Below are 23,812 nucleotides of genomic sequence, written 5' to 3'. Positions count from 1 at the left end.
TACCGAAACGCGAACCGTCCTGTGTGCCGTGTCCCGGAGCATTTTTGGATTTAGCCGTTCCCGGCCCGTGTTCCGAGCGTGTGCGAACTTCTGGTGAGTTTTTAGCATGTAACTTAGCACCGGGAACTAATAAAAGGGGGCTGTGTTCAAAAGCGGACGAGTCCATTGCGCCGACAAACCTGTTCGGCGGGTGAGGCCGCCACGACCGCGCTCGGCTCCCACGCCAGACTGTGACGGGTCCCCCACCTCTGCCCGCGGTGCGTTCACAGTCTGAGCGTCGGGCCGCGGCACAGGCCAGACGACGCCAACCGCTTTTTAAAAGCTGAATGGGAAATTTAGACGTTCGAACGAATAATTATGCCTACAACTAATGCAAAATAATACGCAGAATCCATTTTGTGTGTGCCTACTTTAAGCGTTTTGATTAGTTGGTTGGAGGTGGGTCGTAGGACGTGGCGACATTGGGGCTTTTTTCGCTTGCTCCGTGTTTATTTGCAGATTACTTTTATCATATTGCATCGTGTCTCTTGGCTTAATGAAGGATGGTTTCGTCGAATCAGCGGCGCAATGATACTTGATCCCGGCGCATGATTCTTGCTATAAACTATTTCAATTGTTATATTGGTCGGCATTAATTTTGCTTACTTATTACTTATTTTATTCTATTTTATTTATGAGTGGGAATTACAATGTTGGCCGCTTATTAAGTAGGTACTATTTTAATTATTTTTTTATATAATAATAATAATAATTTATATTTTTTTGAAACAATATATATATATATATATATATATATATATATATATATATAGTATAGAATATATTTTTAATATACTATTATTTAATAGGATAGGTTACTCTAACCTAACTTAACCTAACCTAATTAAATAGATACGTACTAAATTATTTCTTTAATAAATACTTCTTAAAAAGTTTTTTATATAATAATAATATATATTTTATTAAAACAATAAAATTAGTTATATTCATTAAAGAATATATTTTTAATAGAATATTATTTAGGTTAGTTTAGATTACTCTAACCTAACTTAATAGATACTTACTAAATTATGTCTTTATTAGATATTCCATAAAAAGTTACTATTTTCATGTAAAATAAATGTTGTTTATTCATATAATATTAGTATAATAAATAACCAATTAAAAAATTAATTAATTATATATTTATTAGAATATTTCTAAAGTATTATAGAAATATAATGGATTATTTTTATATTTCATTAATATTTATTGTATGAAATGTTCTTTTTATTTAATTTTATTTATTAAATTAAATAAATAAATAATATTTTTTTAAATATTATTAATAATTTATAAAAATACTATAGAATATTTTCAAATATCTTTAATTTACTATATAAACTATTTTTTTATATAAAAGAAATTTTATTTATTAAATTAATAAAATAATTTTTTTTAATACTTTATTTTTTTAATATTAATAATTTCTAGTAAATTTTATAGATTATTTTCAAATTAGTCTAATATTTAAATAATTTAAAAATAAACTAAATTTATTAAATTAGTGTAATGTTATTAATTGTGTAGTATTATATTTTTTTTTAGTTACTGGGATATTTTATGGCCCATTTAGATTTCTAAACAAACGTTTTAACCTTTTTCTAATAAAATTCCTACATACATTAATGTAAAATTCCCAGAAACAACAATGAGTCCTTTTGAACTGGAATTACAGTTTACCAACCAACAACATACAATCTATATTGTATGCATATTAGTTAATATTTAAATAAATGTATATTTATTTTGTGTGTAAAGGTTAATGTTTTCTTTTGAAATTGTGGTTAAATAGAGGAAACCGTTCGACAATCGGGCCGTTACAAAGTTCGTTTCTCGGCCACTTTCGATTTCTACGGACCTTTTTTCAAGTGTTTGCCAAGAGTGGTACTGTGGGGAACAGCTGGTTTTTGTGTACCGAACTTTTACCGTCGGCAAATGGTTTTTACAATGCTTTCTTGGTGGAATAGTACTTGGAGCGTTGCATTTTTATTTCTTTTATTAGGTTTATTACTGCATAGTTGAATGGAGTATATAAAAATGAAAGTTATAGTTTTTATTTTTGTTGTTTTTTTAAGTTTTTTAAGTGTGGGCATGTTTTTTACGGTATTTAGAAAGTGTTTCTTCAAAATTTGTTCCCAAACTAGGCCTAAATTAAATTTAAAATTGTTTAATAAATAAATTATTATTTATTAATAATGTCTATTAATTATTAATGTATAAAATATTTATTTAAACACTGTGTTAAAATAAAATAATTGAATTTACTTTATAATGAACGTGAATAAATATTAAAAATATAATTTTCACGTATTTAATAATAAATATTATGTATAACTTTAATTTATTTTATATAATTAACAAAACAATTTTATTAATATATTTTTGAAACCATTTTAATTAATAAAAATATAGGAAAATTAAACATAAATATTCACACAATAAAAAATAATATTATATATGAAAATTCTTAATTTTGTAATAAATAAAAATGTATATTATATAATATTTAGTATTATATAATATAAAAAATATTAATATATAAAATTTAATAATATAACTTTATTAAGGTTTTATTACCAATAATTTGTCAGATTTATTTGTAATAAAATTTATGTACTGATTTTGATAAAAAAGTAATAAATTTTAATTATCAAATATATTAAATATATTATATATATATATATATATATATATATATATCATATTGTTTAAAATCTAATTCTTTCAAAAAAACTATTTCTTATTAATTTTAAAATATTTTTATTGCTGAAAGCTGTTCCAAAAATTATTTAATATTTATTATAAAAATTGTTGAAGAGTTCATTTATTTAGTAATTTTTTATTTAGACTATTCCCTTTCCTAAAATTAGGGGTGCTTATATTTAAAATTTAAATTGTGTAATAATATGTGTAAATAATATTTTTCTTATTATTTATTTATTTTATACGTTAGAATGTAGTATAAATCATTAATTTTAAGTTAGTTTAGAAAAGTTTGAATCAGAGCAACCCTTTCATCTGAATGATTAAAAGCGAATGCTTCTTAGTGAGGCGAAATCCCCAATCCCGTCGAAACCGTCGTTCTAGAAGGGGCGTTCCGCCGTAAAAACACGAAAAAGATAAAACGACAGTAAAATTTGTAATGCAAAGGCGTAAAAAGGGTTTCCTTTCGATCCAACACAGTCATTAGAGATTCTCGACAGAGCGCTAAATTAACCAGAACTGTCCTGCGATGCAAACGATGCAAATGAGGGTCGTCGATCCGACCGAATCACTTTCAAGGTCGCCTTTTTCCTGACCCATTTTCATTTTTTGACGGCCGATCACTGCGAGGAAATCGGCTCCGGCGACCGAACGATTAAGATGTATCAGTGCCCCATTAAAGTGTCGTTTTGGTTGTTTTGATGCCAATTAACTGCACTTGAGGAATTAGTAATATTGATGGCTCTTTTTTCGTGGCTTTTTTCTGTGGATATGTTGAGGAATTGAGCTGAAATTTTATCAACAAAAATAATTCAAGCTGTAATTAAAGCTTTGACTGTTAACAACCATCGAATACATTAAGTAAATGATATTTTGTCTGAGATAAAAACCACATCCTTTTGTGGTAAACAATATCTATATTTCCTTTATTAATAAATAATGTATAATTAATTACTTGAACTCTACTCCTTTCAAATATGCCCCTGTACTATTATACTATATTATTTGAGAGACATGTGGATCACTTGTGTGAAAGTAACTCATCCCATCAATACAAATTTAACTCCAATTCCATCTATCAAAATAACCAAATGATGGATAACCAAGTCTAGACCAAATTCGCCTTCACAACGTGCAATAACTTGCATAATTTTGATTGATTAACGAGCACCCATTGATTAATTAACACGTCCAAATCAGAAAATATTGCTGTAGAAACAGACCAAGTAAGGATTTTGTTAAGTTGACAACAACAAATAGCAAAGGGAAGGGATTATTTTTTCCACTGGTATCAACATAATGGACATTGTTTGAAGTGAACCGAAACGGCGCTGCTTTAAATCAGTACTGACCCTATCTTGAGTTCTATTTATAGTCGTTTCAACAATAAAATCATTAATTTTCTTAATTAGAAATGGTCTGGATATAGAAAATAGAACTGCTAGTCAAAACAGAGACATTATTTGCGACGATACAACGACTGTTTGTTGACTATTAATAAATTTATAAAAAACCTATAACTACAAATACTAATTTATTAACATTAAATTATGTTTAATTGCTTATATTTGGAAAATTTATAATTTTATAATATGTGTAATCTCATACACTCTATTTTTTAGGTTGATGATTATTTCATTAGTAATTTATTAATAAAAATAGTACCTAATTATTACTATCACTTATTTTTACTATTTTTACATATAAAAAGATGCAATATAAATAAATCAATTAATTATATATAAACTTACTTTTCACTATTTTAAATATTATTTAATATTTATTATAATAATTGTTGAATAATTTATTTATAAAAATATATTTTTTATTTGATTAAATAAATAATGTCCATCATTTAATTAATGATCAATTTTTCATGAGATGAAATTAAATAATAAGATTATTATTATTATTAATTCATTTTTCAATTCTATCAAATCCTCCCAAATAAAATTAACAAACTTTTACAATAAGTTAAGATTTACCTATTTTAATTTTAATTATATGTATGTAATAAAATTAAAAATATATGATAATAATTAAGTGCTATATTTTTTTAAGTAATATGGAGAATAGATAATAACTTATTTTTTGTATTACTATTATAATTTTATATATTTATATTAATTTTGTTATTATTATATTTTTTATATATTGTATATTTTTATACAATATTATTTTTCATTAGAAATTAAATAAAATAAGAAGTGTAGTAATCTTTTCACTATGAAATTAAAAATGTTTGGCTCTGAAAACTTATTTAGAAATATTCTTTTATATTTCTGTGTAATTATTTTAAAATTTAGTAAAAATGTCAGCCTTTGGACAACAAAAGAATAAGACTATTGTTATATTTTCATATGTTTTTATTATTTTTGAAAAAGTTTATACACAGTGTATTAACATATATTTGTGATAAATTAAAATAAATGTATTTGTATTAAATTTGAATAGAATATTTTTAATATTTTTTGTTTGATTTAAATTTTGTTAAATGATTGAATGATGAAAAAATTAGATTATATGGCATAATATGATACTTAATTAAATATGCCTCTATTATTAAACCACAACCTGACATGGCAAAACTAAATAATCAAATGATTACTGTTACTTTTTCACTTTGTGGCCGAATTGTTCGTCTTGCAGACCACGAAAGACAAACAAAGATTCGGAACAATTTCATTTTTGTGCATTTGAACGATCCGCATCACCGTGTTTATCCACAGTCATCACAATTTCCCGAAGGTTCGCTAATTGCACATCACAAAACTCTGTTAATATTTACCATCGGCCGTCCCGGCCTTTAAATTAAAAGCCGCATTGTTTGCCGTCATGTGACCGTTTTCGTCTCCCCAAAAAGAACGGGACAAACAAAAACACCAGAATTTTTCTACCTGCGACCCGTTTTCGGGGGGCGACACGCTGCATTTTTTTCGACCTTGCGACATCCGATCAAATGGGGCCGTTTTTGTTGGAATTCGTCATGGTTTTGATGTCAGCTAAATGTACTGTTATTACCGTAATGCTAATGGGAAAAATGCAATTAACAAGAAGAGTAACCTGTTTTTGATTTATGGTCACTCTCGTAAAACTTACGCTTTTTTCTGCTTTTTTGTTTGAGTTTTGGAGTCATTTCTTGGTTTTATCAGTTACCTTGGTGACAATCAAGGACAAAAAGTTAATCTAGTAGGTTGCAATAGACTTGACAGTGACAGTTTTTCCTTTCCGAACCCACTTGTGTTAATTAACTTGATAAAATTTAATTAAAATAAATTGTTGCTTAATACCTTTTAATTATTCGTTTACAATTTAATCAATCAAAACAGTAATTAATATTAGTCGTATATAAATCAATAGTGAAAGTCTCTAATTAATTATGAAACTGTATGTAAATTATTTACTGTTAAGACCGTATTAAAAATATTTCAAAAGAAATGGGGGCAAATAATTTTTGCTGAAAAGAAGAATTACTACTAATACACATAATAAAATTTAAGAGAACATTTTTACCTGGTAATTCAAACATATTTTGCTTAATTTAATCCAAAAAATATAATTTTAGACGAATTAACCACTAGGTAAAAATGTTTCGTGTATAAAATCATGTCAAACCTTTGCTTCAATCACAACCAACACATTTCAATATCCAAACACTTTACCGAACACCTAAACAATGGCCAAACAAGTAAGCAAGACCGACTACTCAGATTTATTCACCAAAATCAAGATGCTGAAACGTGACGACGACTGGAAGCTCTTCGACCTAAAAGCCGGCATGATTCTTCAAGCCTGGAAAAAGACATGCTCCAAAAAGGAAGACGTGATGAAGAGCGTCAAAAAACTATACCGCCGGTGCGTGGACGAAAATGAACTGGCAACCAAAACCATCATTTTGTTGAGCAACGACAAATTTACTAACGAGAGCGTCCACGACGAAAATCTAAGGAACGCCTTCGTCAAGCACCTTTTCAAGAAGTTTATAGACGCCAGCAGGAAAATTGAAAACAGCGACAGTGACTTACGTGCCTTCATTAAGATCCTGGGTTACTTTTACTTCAAAACTAAGGATAGTTTCCTCCTGGTTCCACTTACTAATCTCCTGTTCAAACTAGTGAGCTCCCCCAAAGAGGAGGACATCAAATTGTTCAGTTTGCAGTGTCTATTGAACGGAGACACGTTCAAAGAAGAATGTAAAACAAAGTGGTCCAGCATTTTGATGGAAGTCAGACTGAGGTTGTTGTCTCACCAAACTGAAACTATCGAGCAGTGGTTGCTGTTCATTTTAGAACTAAACAATACCAACAATATTGAAAGCTGTGATCTCTATACCACGTTGACGACCGACGAGGAATTCAAGGAGTTCCATGATGAACTTCAGGATATTAAGGAACAAAATCGGTTGAGGAATTTGGCAGGGAAGACTTCCAACTTGAAGAGGGACGTCGATGCTCGTTCACCACAGTTTGAAAAGAAGGAGGTGCCCAAGAAGCAAAAGAAGATAAGGCAATACAATCCGGGGGTCATTTTGGAAGTAATTAGGGAGGAATGATGTACTAGTAAAACTATATTTTGTATTTATTTTTAATGTAACCAATAAATTTCTATAGACACAAAACTTTTTTCTTTCATCAAGTATAACATAACAACAACATAAACCTTATAACTTAGTTATGTAGGTTTTACTGTACTAATTTTTGAAGTTTGATGTTTTTGGAGCTTTGAAGTTTAACATATAGAAAGTTTGTTTCAATTTTTTCACTCATTATTTGGAGGAATAAAAGAGTAAACTATCACTAAAGTTTATAAAAGTAAGTCATTATTTTAATAGTAGTTTTAAACTATATTGAATAAGGTTCTTATAGTTATTGAAAGAATAACTATATCCTCAGTATAGTAAGATAAGAATAAACTAAAGGCTGTAAAATTATTTAGTATTACGATGGATACTAGACTGAGACTCCTCGCTGCTCATTTTGGAAGTAAACAACAAGAATATTGCATACTGTAATCTTCATAATGTTAACGACCGATAAAAAATGGAGTTTAATATTCATTAAAGGACACAATCGACTGCGAAATCCATTAGGGAAAACTCAACCTTTGCAGATACAAAGCAAGAAACTCACAAATGAGGGAAAAGAACACGAAACATACTTTATGACACTCAACACAAACAAGAGAATGAGGAAACCCAAAAGGAAACAAAAGAAGTCAATAAAGAAGGACAATTGTTTGTTATTATTCAAGAAATTCGTGTAAATTTAGTGACATTTCATGTAAAATTTCATATACTTTGGTGTGGTAGTGTATAGATGTCAAATTCTTTCTTAATATTTTTGCATTAAATTAATTACTTAGGAAGGATGAGTATGAAGTTTTTAAAAGGCTCCACCAATCAAAACCTATTAGATCATCTAATTCATTGTGTTCCAATTTATCTCAGAAGTTGGGTTAGGTCCCACATGTATAATCCTAACTGACGAATTCAACACATAAAACAGCCTTTATTGTATTTTCCTCGACACACATTTATACATAGAAACAAGCACATGTCTCGAGCATACTCACTCGAAAAAGTAATCACGTTTAATAATCCACGTCGGTCATGCCCAAAAACAGAACTGGCACAGAACGTAAACATCACCCTGGCAAAACACTTGGTCGAATCGCGCATCCCATAAACAATAAACAAACCGTTCAGTGCGGCGTCTGAAAGCACGAGAAAAGCTTCCACATTGTGTGTGAGGTTTTATTTTGGAGACTCGCTCGTCACTCGTGCACTTGCAAACAGAAACAACGCAGGCGTTGCCAAATTTAACCGTCCATAAGTCCCAGCTTTGACAAAGATTAGTCACGACCAGTGTTTGTGGGGGAGGCACCACCAGGAACTGATGTTATTGTTGTTGTGGCATAACTTTTAAAGCTTTTAATGGGCCTTGCTTCAGCTCATCTTCTGGATCACAATGTAGAAACCGAAGACAACTAAATATAGGATTGATAGTTAGTTTTTTTGTTGGGACTAAGATCGAGTCCAAAAATAGAATGGGTTTCTTTTCTCCCTCCGCGGGGATTGTCGCGTAGGTCTGACTACAGGGCGAACCCACGTTGTTGAGGAGAGATGCCGGCCGGCCCTCCGATCAATACACACCCCCGTCTCTCTGGTGGCCCAGGGGTCGACCCTGGCCCTGGCCTCGCTCCGTTTCTTTGTCAGGCCAATATCTCGTTATAACCATCGGGTGAATATTATCAACTTTTCCGTTTTGCACGCCGCACCGTTTTGTTTTGTCCGACCACTATTTCTTGTGCTGTCGCCGCCAAATGTTGGGGGTGGCGGAGCCGTTCGCGGTCTCAGATGCCGTGAATAAATTGTTTTTGGTACACTTGTTGTTTTGGCGTTCCTGTTGAACGTGTGCTGAGTACCACACATTACTCACAGCTGTGATATCCCCATTAATTAATTATATATATGTCAATATAAAAATAAACTTTTTATAGTTGAATTTCCGATATAAATCACACTGTTTCACTTGTTCATATTCTCCATCCTTAACTTTATGCTTTAATCCGAATTTACGTCCAACTAAATTAATTAGTTTCCTGTTTTGCCACGGCATCGATTGCCTTGATCTGAATGCAGTGATTGATATTTTACGTGGTCGAGAACACTTGCAAGTTAATTAATTTTAACAACTAGTTTTCAGGTTGTTACATGAACGTTCGACAATCGTTTTGACACAAAATGAATTTTTTCTCTTTAAATCATTCCCACTTTGACGTAGAGTTTATGGCGAAGGAGAATTATGCCCCTGTACTTATGGTTAACCCTCATAATTTCGTTCGAATTTCATTTTCGTTTCTCTCCTACATCATTTCACCATTTTCCCATTTAGCCTCCCTCGACCCTGCCAAATCAAAGCCGACACTTCTTTGCCAGGCTTTATTCTGCTGCTTTTGAAGAATTTTAGAGTGTTTCGTGAATTTTGGGAATTTTAAGGCCCTTTAATATTTTATAAGTTTTCCTTTACAGAGACGCTGTTTTAATATCCAGCGGAGCAGAAAAAGGTTTCAGAAAGCGAAAATGTCAGTCACTGAATTGAAAAACAACTTACAGCAAACACTAAAGTTTCAAGCTCAACATTAGTCTCAGCATATTTAAAAACTTCCCTGTCTATCGTAGATAATCATTTTACATTAGAGTGAGTACACTCCAGACCACACCATTTCACATTTCAGGAGATTTACGTGAAAACTTTGCGAGAGGAAATCCTGCTGTGCGAAAAAACACGTCCCCGTTTTTTAGCTAATTGCCGCCGCCGGCGTCGAACCCATCCAGAATTAGCATCGAAAATGCGTCGCAATTATTTTTTCTTCTCGTGCGATACACTTTCAGGAGGGGGCTTAATACTCCTTTTCAGAAGTTCGGAACGGGAGTAATTATATTTTCGTCGGTCGGTGCCACAGAAACGAATCTTCGACAAAGCCCCCGAAACAACACTCCAATTATATTCTCCATTTAAATATTCCTTTTGCAAACGTTGCGTTAAGCTCCCGTTTTGCATAATTGGGATGCATATCGCAGAGATAACGAAAGTGTTCGACCGCGACTCCACCTTAGAATATAACGAGCCAAATGCTGAAATGAAAGGAATACCTTAAGGATTAAAGAGGACCTAAGCCTATTGAAGCTGTGGCTTCGCTTGTATGGCGGTCATTAGACACTAATGTTGCTTGTAGACAATATTTATAGAGAATAAAATAAAGAAATACCCAACCAGGTCCCCAGGAAGGACACTTTTTATCTAAATTAAGACTTCAACTTCAGAAACGCCACTATCATAGTTGTTTATTAAGTTCCTAAGTTTTTTGATGACTCCTGTTTTGTGAAGTAAAGAACTATAAAGATTAAAGTTTGGCCTTGCTCAATGGAATTCATCTACCACAAAGTTTCTCGTCCACCACATTACTAGATTACAAAGAAGCATTATGAAAGCTCCACTAGCACATATATTTCGTAAAAATCACCCACGCCACTCTCCTTACGTCTAGTACATTGACTCCAAGAGCTGGGGGACCAAAAAAATCGAACGAAAAGTGGGAAAAAGCGATGCGTCGACTTCCCTCAAAATATAACGAGCCAAATCCTGAAATGAAAGGAACACCTGAAGGATTAAAGAGGATCTAAGCCTACTGAAACTGTGGCTTCGCTTATATGGCGATCATTATGCATTAATGTTGCTTGTAGACAATATTTCTAAAGTGTAAGATAAAGAAATACTCAACCATGTCCCCAGGAAAGACATTTTTCATGTGAATTAATACTTCAACTTCAGAAACACCATCATCATAGTTGTTTATTAAGTTCCCAAGTTTTTTGACGATTCCTGTATTGTGTTAGTATAAAGATTAAAGTTTGGCTTGCTCAATAGAATCCATCTAGCACAAAGTTTCTCGTCTACCACATTACCAGATTACAAAGAAGCATTATGAAAGCATCAGTGTATGTCAATATATTTCGTAAAAACACTCTCCTTACGTCTAGTACATTGACTCCGGAGAGCTGGGGGACCAAGGAAATCGAAGGAAAACTGGGAAAAAGCGATGCGTCGACTTCCCTTTGTGGATTGATGAACGAACGCACCGCGAATGGTGTGTAAGTGATTGATAACGCATGAATGGCGTGCAGAGAGAACGCTCTATTGATGCACTGCCGAAAGAATGGAGGCATGGGATTGCTCAAATGGAAATAACTGGCAGGGAGTTATTAAATTGTAATTACTGGGTGGGATTTGATTAATGTTTGCTGTGTTTTGGGCATGTACTTGGCACAATGGCACGAGATTACACGTTGATTTGTTCCTGTTGATCCTGTAATGTGGCACAACAATTGACTCGTCAAATCAACTGTTTAATTATTAAATGGGAATAGGAAACATCGAATGCCAGGATTGTCCATTATTATCGTTATTCAACATCCACAAAGAAAGGCCAAAAAGAGCGATGCAATGGAGAATTTAAGAATTACACGGCTGAAGAAGCAGTGTTAATTCGGAGCCCGGCCAAGATTAATTAAATTTTTCGAATTCCCCCTTGTATTCCGTTCATGAACGTTTTTATTGATTGGAAGGCGAACAGCCGAAATCGAAAAAAGGAAAATTTCCGGCCGCCAGTGCAAACACGAGGCCGTCGTGAGCTTATAATCTGCAATGCCGAAGCAGACGCCGGAGATAATCACATAACCCACGCAGCCGGTCTTATCTGTGGCTCGGAGTGTTCCACACTGTTTCCTGTCCCTTTGGCCTTCACCCTCCTCCTTTTCTCCTGCGAGCGTATATCGTGGGTTGACGGCAAACGTGCGGGCCCAACGATCCTCCTAACTGTCCAAGTTTGCCAGTGGAAACTTAGTAATTTGCCCCCCGACACATCTTACCCGATTACTGTTTATTCTGACATGTGATTTCTCACTGCACGGGTTGGTCCACTGAAATATTTATCGGCGGTCCAAGATTGAGGGTGGGGCTCTCCACTTCGGAGATGAAATTTTAATGCCCGAAAAACTAGGAATGACTCGATTGTAGCAACGATATTAATCGATGGAACGAGTGTCAAGCGTGGCGTGACACCGTGCACAAACGAAACATGTCATCAGACACTAACGAACTTCCGAGCATCCCCATGGAAACCTGAAACTGCGAAGTGAGACAATTGTGAGTACGGGGGCGTGTAAAGCGAACGAGTGTTCAGCTCCTTGAAAACTGCCACCGCCGCCTCGACTGGCTCTCCCTTGAAATCAAGACGAGTCCTCCTTCACCCCGAAACCGCCGTAATAAGATAACGCTAATAAGGACCCCCGCACAATATGGAATTTGATATAATGACGCTGACTGCCTGTCTACGGCTTACGTTAATTAATTTGAATTTCGCCAGTGAGACGCTCTAAAAATCTGGATTTCATAATCTCCAGCGGAATTATGTGTTTAAGGGATTACTTTGGTACCTTTAGGTTGGCTCTCAAAAATGCTTCTTGAGTATTGCACCACTTTTATTATCTCTCACTGATGGTACGTTATGGGCTTATCAAGTGTTGTCAAGGGAACATTCAGGAGCACACTATGACTAAAATGTGCCATTACAATAAGTAAGACACTGTGTTATTGTGACTTAACATAAATGTCTGACGTCTTAAGAATATTTTAATGTAATTATAAGAAATCAATATAAAATGTACAACTTTTATTTGATTTTATTACAGTGAAACTTTCGAAATTCACAAGTGTCAAGCTAATTTTTAACGTTTACAAATGACTAATGTTAAAGATTAAATCTTATCTGAAAATACATAATGATTAAATTGTGTTTTAATATATGTATGAGAAAATCAATATAAAATAAGTGTTTGGTCTTCTAACAATCATATAAAGTTATCTAAATATTAAAATCAGTTTATAAAGATAAGATTGTAAGATAACTTTCATAGCCATTTTTTAAATTTTGTTCAAACTAATAATTTAATTTCCTTATAAAAAGGTAATTAAGTCAAAATCTAAACTCTTCACAAATTAATTACAATGTAACTTTTGAAACTGATAAATTGATCCAAATATATCTAAGACAATTTTTAACATGTACAAATTCATATAAGACTTTAATCCTCATCCCAAAGTAAATCAAGATTATAATATATTTTGATACAACTATAGAAAAATCAATATCAAACAGAAATTCAGAATGTATTTTTAACATAAAATATTAATTAAATATTTAAACGAGTCTTAAAAAACGGTGTATAAAAAAAGATAAGAAAATATTCATCATTCATGTTTCGCAGAACCTGAACAGCCTTATCTCCATAGAAAAATGGATATATTCCATGACACAAAATAACGACCCTTGATTATAACCATTAATCCGATATTATAAGTTCACAGGACGAAATTGCCACTTTGGCGTCGATGCCGTATATTTATAAGCGGTGATTATGATGGGGCTTAACCTGTCATTAAATTCTATCTATTCCCGTTACCTGAATCGGGAATCAGGTGCCTCACAACCTAAAGGGGACGGATTCCAATCATGTGCATGTTTTCAAGAACCTGTATTTTGTTTTTAATTACATCCACGCCAAATTAAAGTTTAATATCTTCGAGATCTTTTGTGGGATCGAATAAAATAAAAATAGAAGTTGCAACGAAATAACCGTAACTTCCTGATCACGCCTCACGTTTTATCGATCTCCTGCGCCACTCCGGTATTGACATACGACCGATCTTTTCATCGTGTACATAATTTTTAGTGCAGCCCAACCAAAAAATGTAAAAAGAAGAATCGGGCCAGTTTGGAGCGACACGACGACTCTGCTGCCATTTGTATTTTATGGCTTGTTCAATTCGACAGGAGCAGCCAAGTGCTAAAACGTGTCCGTTATCCTTGCTCCTCGCTCCACATATTTCACTTTATATTGGATCCGCTACACATTTGGAATTTAAATTCGGGACGGTTATTGTGTCTGCAACTACCTACGCCTATTGCTTTATTGTGTCGAAGATATCCACCCCTGGTACGTCGAACGTCGAGTGGAAAGAAATTTCGCTGTAATACGTGGCTGGAAACACTTCCGCCATAATTTCAAAGTGAGAAGGTCTTTCCTAAGTTTGCACAACTGACGATTTTATGTATTAACATCATGATTACAACAATTAAAAAATTTAATGGACAAATTTAAAGTCCATAACTCAAAAGTTTTACGACCTTGTCTTCCAGGACGTAAATTTTAGGAGCCTCAGTATAACAGATACTTGAAAATTCCAATTCATAGAGATACAATGCGAATAAACCCTTTTTACGACTGTTTATGAATTTAATTACTGGACTATATTGCGTGATAAACTTAGGACAACGACGCACCATCAGGACAAGAAATAACTGTACTTATTAAAAGGCGAAAGAAAAAGTAATTAAAACATCAATTAAACGTCAAAATTTTCGTCCGAAGTAAAATTTGATGATTTCAAGTTGATAACATCCTTTGCCTTTGTTAAAATTGTTTTCATTAAGATTTAGATGGGCAGTAAGTCAACACTCCTGCTGGAAATTCATACTGTCACGTTTTATCTAAACCGACATACCTTTCGGTGGATGGCAACAAAAAACCCGGTGGAAAGAGAAATCGCAAACGCCGGGATGATGGTGCAGAGTCATGGACCGCTGATTTGAAGGCATTAGTCCGTTTTTCTTATCGCGGGTTCCTTGCTCGCCGCCGGGTGGAATCGCAATCGATTTCTTCATCCCCATTTTACGAATTCATCGGGTCGTGAACAGCCCGACATAGATTTCCCTCGAAACGCACCCCCCATCATGGTAATGTCGGCGATAACAATGCCGAGAAAGTGGGTTTATCGGGATATCCATCACGGATCGAAATCCAATGCACTCCGAGAAGAGGGTTGCGACCACCAACTGCGGTTTCCAAAATTTCCCACTGCTTCCCTAATTAATTAATATTTTTTTTGCCATATAAGTGAACATCACGGTGGTTATTTTAATAAAGTCCTCCTCCGAGATTTATCGTTTAATTTTGCCCGTTCACCCCTGCACTTTGGAAACGCTTTGTTTCGGACACGATCTGCCAATTGCACCGTTTGTCTTGTAAATGAAGCGTGCAAACAGAGGGGCGTCCGTTCCGTTGTTGTTTTCCTCGACATGTTCACGAATTGTTTTCTCTACACTTTTGCGAAATAGTTTTCTGCATATTTGCCACGTCAACGTGCTGAAAAAAACCAGTTCGGGAATAAATCTCGCATGTCAAATACTCCGTGTATGTAGCTTGAAAGCTTTAAAACCGTATTTTGCGTGTTGAAATAAATATATGTATTTCTATATGGCTTTGGGCTAATATAAATAAATTATTGAAGTTTGTGAGAGTAAAAACCATTGTGAGTTTCATCTGGTCTTCACGAAAGGTCGTCCTGTGTTTATTAATGTTACCAGAGGGAACTAAACAAAACGGATTAAAACAACAATAATTTGGGCATTTGGAATCTGTAACCTTTTGAATTTTAACCTAAAGATAAATAATACACACCATGATTTATTAATATTACTCAATGTTATCAACTTTTGAAAATTACTGAAGATTATTAAAAAAATTATATGTACTTATACTATCGATTCCAATTTAAATGCAATATTTAAGTGAAAAAACCATTTTATATTTAATGTGAGAGACATTTCAACCAATTTATTAAATTATGATTTATTAATAATATGTAATTTAGATTTTAAATTAAGTTTTCAATACTTATAAGTCCTTAATTTTAAGTTATAAGTACAAAAGCTTATTAACAAAAGTTACAGGCAATTAATTTTAAAATTATAAGCCTTCATTTTATTTATTATTAACCTGATAATACATTAAAAATATGACAATTAATTGACAAAAATATGTTAAATTGCAGGAGAAATTGAAAGCCATATGCACTAATGAATTAAATTACACTACACAATCTTTTTTGTTCAGATTTCAAAAGAATGGTTATACGAGAATAGGAGAACCTAACAAGGTGTGAAATAATGTTAATTAACCCACAATTAACTTCCTTATTTCGTTATTTCAAAGTTTCTTTCAATTAGATAGCAATATTTCAGCATTTTACTGCCCGTCATTAACATTGCCCCAATTCTCACACCGTTGTGTTTCTCGTACGTGCATAAAATTTTCATGGAACTTATAACGTGAATTTTCATCACAGCTTCTTTATTAGTTCCCTTCCTTTGTAGCAGTCTACCTTTGAGACAGTCATAGGTGTACATAAAAATTTTAATATCGTGCCCAGACCAGACCTCGGCCACTTACAACCATATTAAATCTTTTCAAGAAATCCGCTTTATTAAAAACGACGGAAAAGTTTATTGCGCAAACTTAATAATAAGAGGAAAGTTCGCGGGGCGGTCTCAGCCACTCAGACCTGGGTTAAGGGGATTTTTACATTTGGCGTGATTGTATTTTCCGGAGGTGAGTGCACAGAGAGCCGAGAGTCCAAACTCGCGGGGATGATACAATGAAAAAGGGTCGCGTAAGTGGGATTTATGGACGAGACTGCTGCATTTTTGTTCGATATTTCGTCACCGATTTTCACCAAAATTCTCCACACTGACAACAAATCTATACTCTATTCAACATTGCTAAAATACTTTTATATAAAAGTGGGGACATTTTTTCTATGGATTGAAAACTACAGCTAATTCAAATAGACAAATAAATTACTATATGGGCACCGGTGACGTCAGCGATTAGGCGCCTATTTTACTAATTAAAAAACTTATTGTAGTTTCAAGTGTTGGAGAAAAAAATTCAATTAAATATTAAAGTGGGATCAATTAACTAAACTATTTATAAACCATTAAATACTTTGTATTATAACATAAATAATATGAATAGTTTTTTTTTTAAATTTATAAATAATTGAATAAAATTGTAGTACAAAAAAAATATATAAATCAGGTTAACTTGATTCAGCAAGGTTTGGATTTATTTACATTTTTATTACCTACCTCTGTCACAAGTTGGTGTATAATTATATCCATAATACACATATTATTAATACGCCATTACATAATTATAAAAAATTACAATAAAATGCGGTTGTGATGTAAAACAGTCACCCCCTGTAATTTGAACGTCAAAGATAATGGGAAAGTTGAATTACGACGGTCCGATCAATTGGACGTGAAAATGTGCTGTCCGGACTGATTATTGTTAAAAAATAATTAAAATTCTAATTAGGGAAAAATCGTAGTGGACAACTTCCTGTTTAGTTTAAACGCAACAGGCAACACGAGATTATTTAAATTATATCACTAAACCGGAAGGATTAACGCCTTCTTACTGTATATCCGGTTTCCGATTACGGCACACCGCACACTTTTCTGGGATTGCAGTTTACGATACATCGCCTTGTAGGCGTCATGCACAATAAACTAACAGGGTTCCAACAAAATCTTCAGATTTCTTCATATTCAAGCACCAATTATATTGTTGGTTGGTGAGGGCTTTATTTAATTTGCTGAACTTTTTGGTATTTAATGTGAGACACAACAGGAAATACCAAACACCCTGTTTAATATTTTAGAATGCTATAAATAGCTGTTGGTGAGATACTATTTTATTTACTTGTGTACCAAGAATGGCCTTTTTAACTTCACAATTATTGATGATGGACACGTTTTAATTACTTACTCCATGTGTGAACAGTACCTCAGAAACAAATAAAGGTATGCAATAGATACGTAGAATTAATAAGGGCCCAGATATGTAGAATACCATAAAAGACAAATTAGATATTAACCTAATGAATCTTCAGCTTTCCAAGGTGGTTTTAGTGGCACCGCATTTTTGGCAATCGACTGAGTTAACTTAATTTATAGTAATCGAACATTTTCTTGAGGCAGATGCACAAGCCAATAAACTGTGAGCCGCCCCATTAATCGAAAATGCGGAGCACTCGGCATGAGGTAACAAACGTTCAGCTGATAATAATTTATCCAATTATTTTTTATCGCCCACAAATTTATTATTGTCGTAAACTAGGCCGCTTATAAATTAATTAGCACGCGGGTTAACAAAATACTTTTTTTACGATCTGCGACGAGTCGTTGTAAAATCATTTTCATCGGGATGGAAACGTGGAACGGGGAACTGAAAGTTTGTTGTGCGATAAGAATGCCCCATGCTAAGTGTTATTCTGGACGTATTCGAGGACTTGCTCTTGGGAGACGTCGTCAACTTTTATCTTGACAGCACTTTTTATCGGCATTTGTCGATTTTAACTTTTTTCTCGTTGCGTTTTGATCGTTAAAAACTTTCTGAAGTGAGCTTTGCCAAAGTTTAAATGAACGCTACAACAACTTTAACTTTCCTAAATTTCTAATTGGTGCATTCGAATATAATTTAATGTTGTTGTTGTTTAATGTTTAATAATTGTTATTTGACTTCCTCCAGTGCTGAAGTAACGTCACACATTTCCATTTATTTGTCACACGTGTGTACGTGACACCTAATACAAATTCTTCAATTTATGTATTCATTCACTTCTAATGATAGCTTTAATATTTGTATTATAAAACTATAATTACGTGTTTAGTGTTCGACATATCGAACTCTGTAATAAAAGTGAATTACTAACATTATTCATATGGAAGAAATTTGTAATTACTGCAAAATATGGAATATACATCTATTTATTAATAATATCTTTTATCTTATTACCTTTTATTTAAATTTACAAATGATTTTATTTAAATTTAAACTATTTAAATTAATGGTAATAATTAATTACTTTCTTGAATCTCAATCTGTCTTGTTTTCAGTAATCTGAATGGTTTTTGGTCATGTGTGTAACAAAAAATAAGGAAAAATTGAATATATAAGAACTATAATTAGTATCTTTATTCCATCACCCAAAATTATTAATTATTACTCGTTAAAATTTGTAGAATTTTGCTTAAGATATTTAATTAAAATACATAGATCAATTTCTAATCTTATTATCAGTCATTTTGAAATAAAAAATTAGAATAAAAATAAATGAATTAATATTAGAATCCTGTTTTGTAATTTTGGTAATTATTGTTTGTTAAAAACTATAAAATGTTATATGGAAATATTGTGAGCCTAAATTTGTATAGGTTCTTATTTTATTATCAGTCCTGTCAGTATCAAAAAATTAGAATAAATAAACAAATAAAAATCACTCTTAATATATTGTGGAAATTTATTAATTATTACTCGTTCAAAAACTATAGAACTTTCTGTCATTCAGTCCTCTAGACATTTGTATGGACTTCTAATTTAAAGTAGCTAATAACTTATTCGTCGTTTGAATAAAAACCAAATTTAAATAGCCGTTCGATATCCCGATTAGCCGGTGCTTTTTACCAGTAACTGGCAATTTCCTCTTCGGCAAAAGGCAATTTCGAAGTAGGCAGCGTCTGCGGCGGAGCTGGTGGATGGGTGAAATGTTCACGGGCTCCTGATCAAATGACGATGATGACGGTGTTCGGTGTTCGGTGCGGTTCGATATTTTCCCATCAATTTTATTTAAATATAACATCGGCGGGAAGTGAGGCATGATGCGAGAGCGGTGTGCAATGAACTAACTGCCTGTCTGACTCGTAACCGAATTACGTGATAAGCGTCGAGCTACGAGGTAAAAAGCCCGCAGCTATTTTATTAATGCTAAATAAAAATTCCGTGTCGCCGGTCGGCAATCCAATTTTGCGGCCTTCCACGCCGAGGGAGGCTCGTAATTATTGTTGCTCGACGTCCGACAGATAAATAGGCAAATATTTGCGTTGAGATAAACAAATAATCAATCCAACAGACGCCAGAAGAGGTTTTCCTTCATCCGTTTCGGATTATCAGTCGGGACGAGCAATGTTCCCGGGTACAGATTGCGAGTGAAGTTTCTTGGCGAGATAACCAACACCGCAGATTATGTTCACTTCGTTTGACACAGCAAGTGTGACGCACAACTTTTTACTCACTGTTAAGTGAGCTGATAAATTCAGTTGTATTAAATAAAATCTTAAGAAGATTTCAAATGTAAATCAATAAATTTGCATATGGCCATGATTTGATTTCTCCCAATATTTAGGTTAAAAAAATGTATAAATCTATTCCATATCTTTTTTAACCCATTTCTGAGAACTTATAACTACATTAAAAGTCAAGTTTTAGACATATTTCTTCAAGAAATTCACTCCCCTTGCACCTCCTGGTTGATATTAATCATTTAATCATAATTTGATTAAGGAAATTAATTTAAGAAGTATTCCTCCAAATGATGAAGGTTGTGGAAATTGAAACAAACTTCCTGTATGTTTATTTCTAAACTTAAAAGTTTCAAAAACTTCAAATTCTGTATTATCTACTAAATAGTGAAACTGCATTACAATAATACATATCTAAACTTAATGTATGTTAGATCAAGTTTAAGCTTTGGCAAAATTGATTTGTAAAAGCTTCAAATTAGTTTAGTTTATGCTTTATACTTTTGAATTATTTAATCTCTTATGAATTTTAAAAGCTTTACAGTTAATTTCTGACAGATCAAACAGAAATTCTATATTTAATACTGATTTCTTATAGTTATAGTAAATTATATTTTATTTTTTATTTATTCGTAAAAAGCTGCAAATTAATTTAGTTTGTGCTTTATACTTTTGAATTATTTAATCTCTTTGAAAGTTTCATTGTTTTTACATTTAATTTGTTGGATTATTTACTTTCATCAACATTTTTAATATTGTTTGGAACTGGTGTTGATAACCAAAATAATAAATATCTTGTGGAGTTGATTTAATAATAAATATTACGCTGTTGATTGTTATTGATCAGTTTCTCGGTTGAATCTCCCGCTCCGGGTCCGGCCAGGCAGACAGCACGTGTATTTATGTGGTGAGCACGTCTCAACAGTTTACGATTTTCCTGACGTCGACAGTTTTAACCTGTTCACACGCACACGATAGCCAACATCTTGGTGTTTACTTACCCCACGTCCCACACCCGTTTATCCTGTGTTTGTGTTCTCGGTACTGCGACCACCGCCACTACGGACGCAACGAAAATAATCCCACACTGCGCACAATGCAGATCATCTGGCTAAACACACTGCTAATTACAAAGGCACTGTTTCACTTTTATGCGCTTCTCGCTCAACGAAAATAAACTTTTGCTTATCGCCGGGACGGCCGATAGCGGACTTGTGTCTTTATGATTTATAAAAATAAAACGACTTAACCTATTCGACGACTCAGGAATTTAACATGTTGAACTGCAGATCCGTAACGGGCTGGGTTTTGTTAATGATAATGAAAGTGCTTTGTAACGTTGCCAACTATTTACATTTTTTCCATTGTTGATGCGCGTCTCTGCTTTTAGTTGCACGTTTCCGTCCATTAATTTACTCTGCTCCTCTGATTGCTCTTCTTTCGTTCATGATTGATCTTGTCTCTTTTTAAAGCTTTGGCGTTAGATCTTAACTTTCACATAATCCTTTAACTCTACAAGAAATCTTCTTCGATCTTTAATGAGGTTTCTTCATTCAGTGTTGAGGAGAAGTTAAGAGAAGGGAAGATGTTATTTACAGTTGTTTGAGCTTGTTAAAAATATGTACAAATATCTTTGAAATGCGGACCTGGTTTGGTGTCCTTGAAACGCGACTAGAGATTATATAAGGCCGCGGTCATTAGCGTTTCGGCTTCTGCACGTATCAATTGAATTGTTTTCTTGTCATTCCCCCCTTTGCCTACTATTTACGCTCGATGGCATCAATTATGAAATTTTATGCATCGCCGGACTTTCGCACCTCCGACAATGTTCCATTTTTCATTTTTTTCAATCGTTCTGTTACGTCAGCCGACAATTACTGACTGAAACGGGAGATAAAAGGAATGGGGGGCTTTAAAATATTTACGTTAGTCGGATTTTTATAATGCTGTCCTAACAATTTAATGGGGCGTCAAATATTTTGATTAATATTACTGCTAACGTTGGCCCAGGGCCTTTTCCAATATGGTTCATTATAACTTATCATTTAATATTACAAAGAATTTTATTAATTCTTCACACACTTTTTCTAATTTTGTTTTATATTAATTTAGAAATAACATTTGACATTTCACAGTATGCAGTATATACTACAGAGTATACAGTATAAAGTAAACAGTATACAGTCAACAGACTACAGTCTACAGTATACACTATAGAGTATACAGTAAACAGTACACAGTAAACAGTATACAGTCCACAAACTACAGTAGTATACACTACAGAGTATACAGTATACAGTACACAGTATACAATAAAGAGTATACAATCCACAGACAACAGTATACACTATACAGTACACAGTAAACAGTATACAGAATACAGTATACAGTCCACAGTATACAGTATCCAATATACAATATACATTCTTACATTCTGATGTTTATGGTACATATTTTGATAACACCTAAAATCAATGAAATTAGGACACCCTGTATAAAAGGATTGCGATCCCAATGGAAGAAACATCGGACAATGGCAGAGCCAGTGGGAGAGCCAGTGGGAGAGCCAGTGGCAACGTGCGCGTCCCAATTGATTGTGAGTGCACTTATGATTAATAATTTAAATCGAAATCGAAAATAAATAACACGTTGCATAATCGATCAGTCCGCATCAGACCGACATTATCTCGTCGAACGTTCCTTTTTATATTATTCAACAGACTCCGACCCGTACATAAACTCAGGTTGATTGACATCGGAAAGAGAAGGAAAAAACGGCCAGTGCCTTTTTGTGTCCGCGGAGTTGTGCAAAAAGGAAAAAAAAAACGAAACGAACGGGTTTTGGAGAGGAGCCCATATAAAATATGCAAATACCTTCCCAGAGAAAATTCCTCTCAACAAAAAACCTATAAATCTTTCCAACCCGACAAACAAATTTCACCACCGTTCAAGGTTGCTCCCAGCTGAGCGCCGATGTTAACGGAAAAGTCGAGAGAGAGAAATTTATTCAAATGGCTCCCCCGACTTTCATTTCTCTAATTGTTATTTGCCTGCGAATTTTCAAGGTGGAAGAGAAATCTATTAGAGGAATGCGAAGGTCCCCGTTAAGTGAGCCGTTCGGCCGTTCTCCACGATTGCGGTGGATGTTATCTATGGCTAATCTCTTAAATGGAAACAAGAATCAGGTGTTGAGGTGCTCTCAAATTAACAAGAAAATAGTCGGTTGTGAATAATTATGCACCTTTGAAGAAAGGCTTTCCTTTGACTGCGGCATAACTGCAACAATCAGCAAGTTCCAACAAAGACACGTAAGGGCAAGGCACGATTCCGTCAACAAAAGCATTTTTGAATTGGAGCTTTAATTCGGACAAGTGGGCAATAACAAGAGGCGAACAATCGGATGTGGAGAATTGAGACAATGAAACGAATTCAATATATCGGAGAAGTGTGGAGTACGGACGTGCGTGATCAATCCATCGTCAGTGCAACGCGGCGTCGTTCCCCACGCAATTATTTGGAA

At 33.6% G+C, this 23,812-nt stretch overlaps 1 protein-coding gene across 2 annotated transcripts in view; it reads right to left on the bottom strand.

The window, feature by feature from the left end:
- Nucleotides 1-21,537, bottom strand: part of LOC109594299 (D-2-hydroxyglutarate dehydrogenase, mitochondrial) — a 36,859-nt gene extending 15,322 nt beyond the window's left edge. The window contains exon 1 of one of the 2 annotated variants that reach the window (XM_020009508.2): nt 21,294-21,537. The gene's annotated coding sequence lies outside the window, so the exon portion shown is untranslated. Of the gene's footprint in view, nt 1-8,316; nt 8,493-21,293 lie in introns of those variants that run through there. The other variant, XM_020009507.2, reaches the window with a different exon arrangement.
- Between the last annotated feature and the right edge of the window lie 2,275 nt (nt 21,538-23,812).

The sequence above is a fragment of the Aethina tumida genome, chromosome 4, assembly GCF_024364675.1.
Source record: "Aethina tumida isolate Nest 87 chromosome 4, icAetTumi1.1, whole genome shotgun sequence".
NCBI classification, from domain to species: domain Eukaryota; kingdom Metazoa; phylum Arthropoda; class Insecta; order Coleoptera; family Nitidulidae; genus Aethina; species Aethina tumida.
This window is presented reverse-complemented; position numbering and strand designations above follow the sequence as displayed.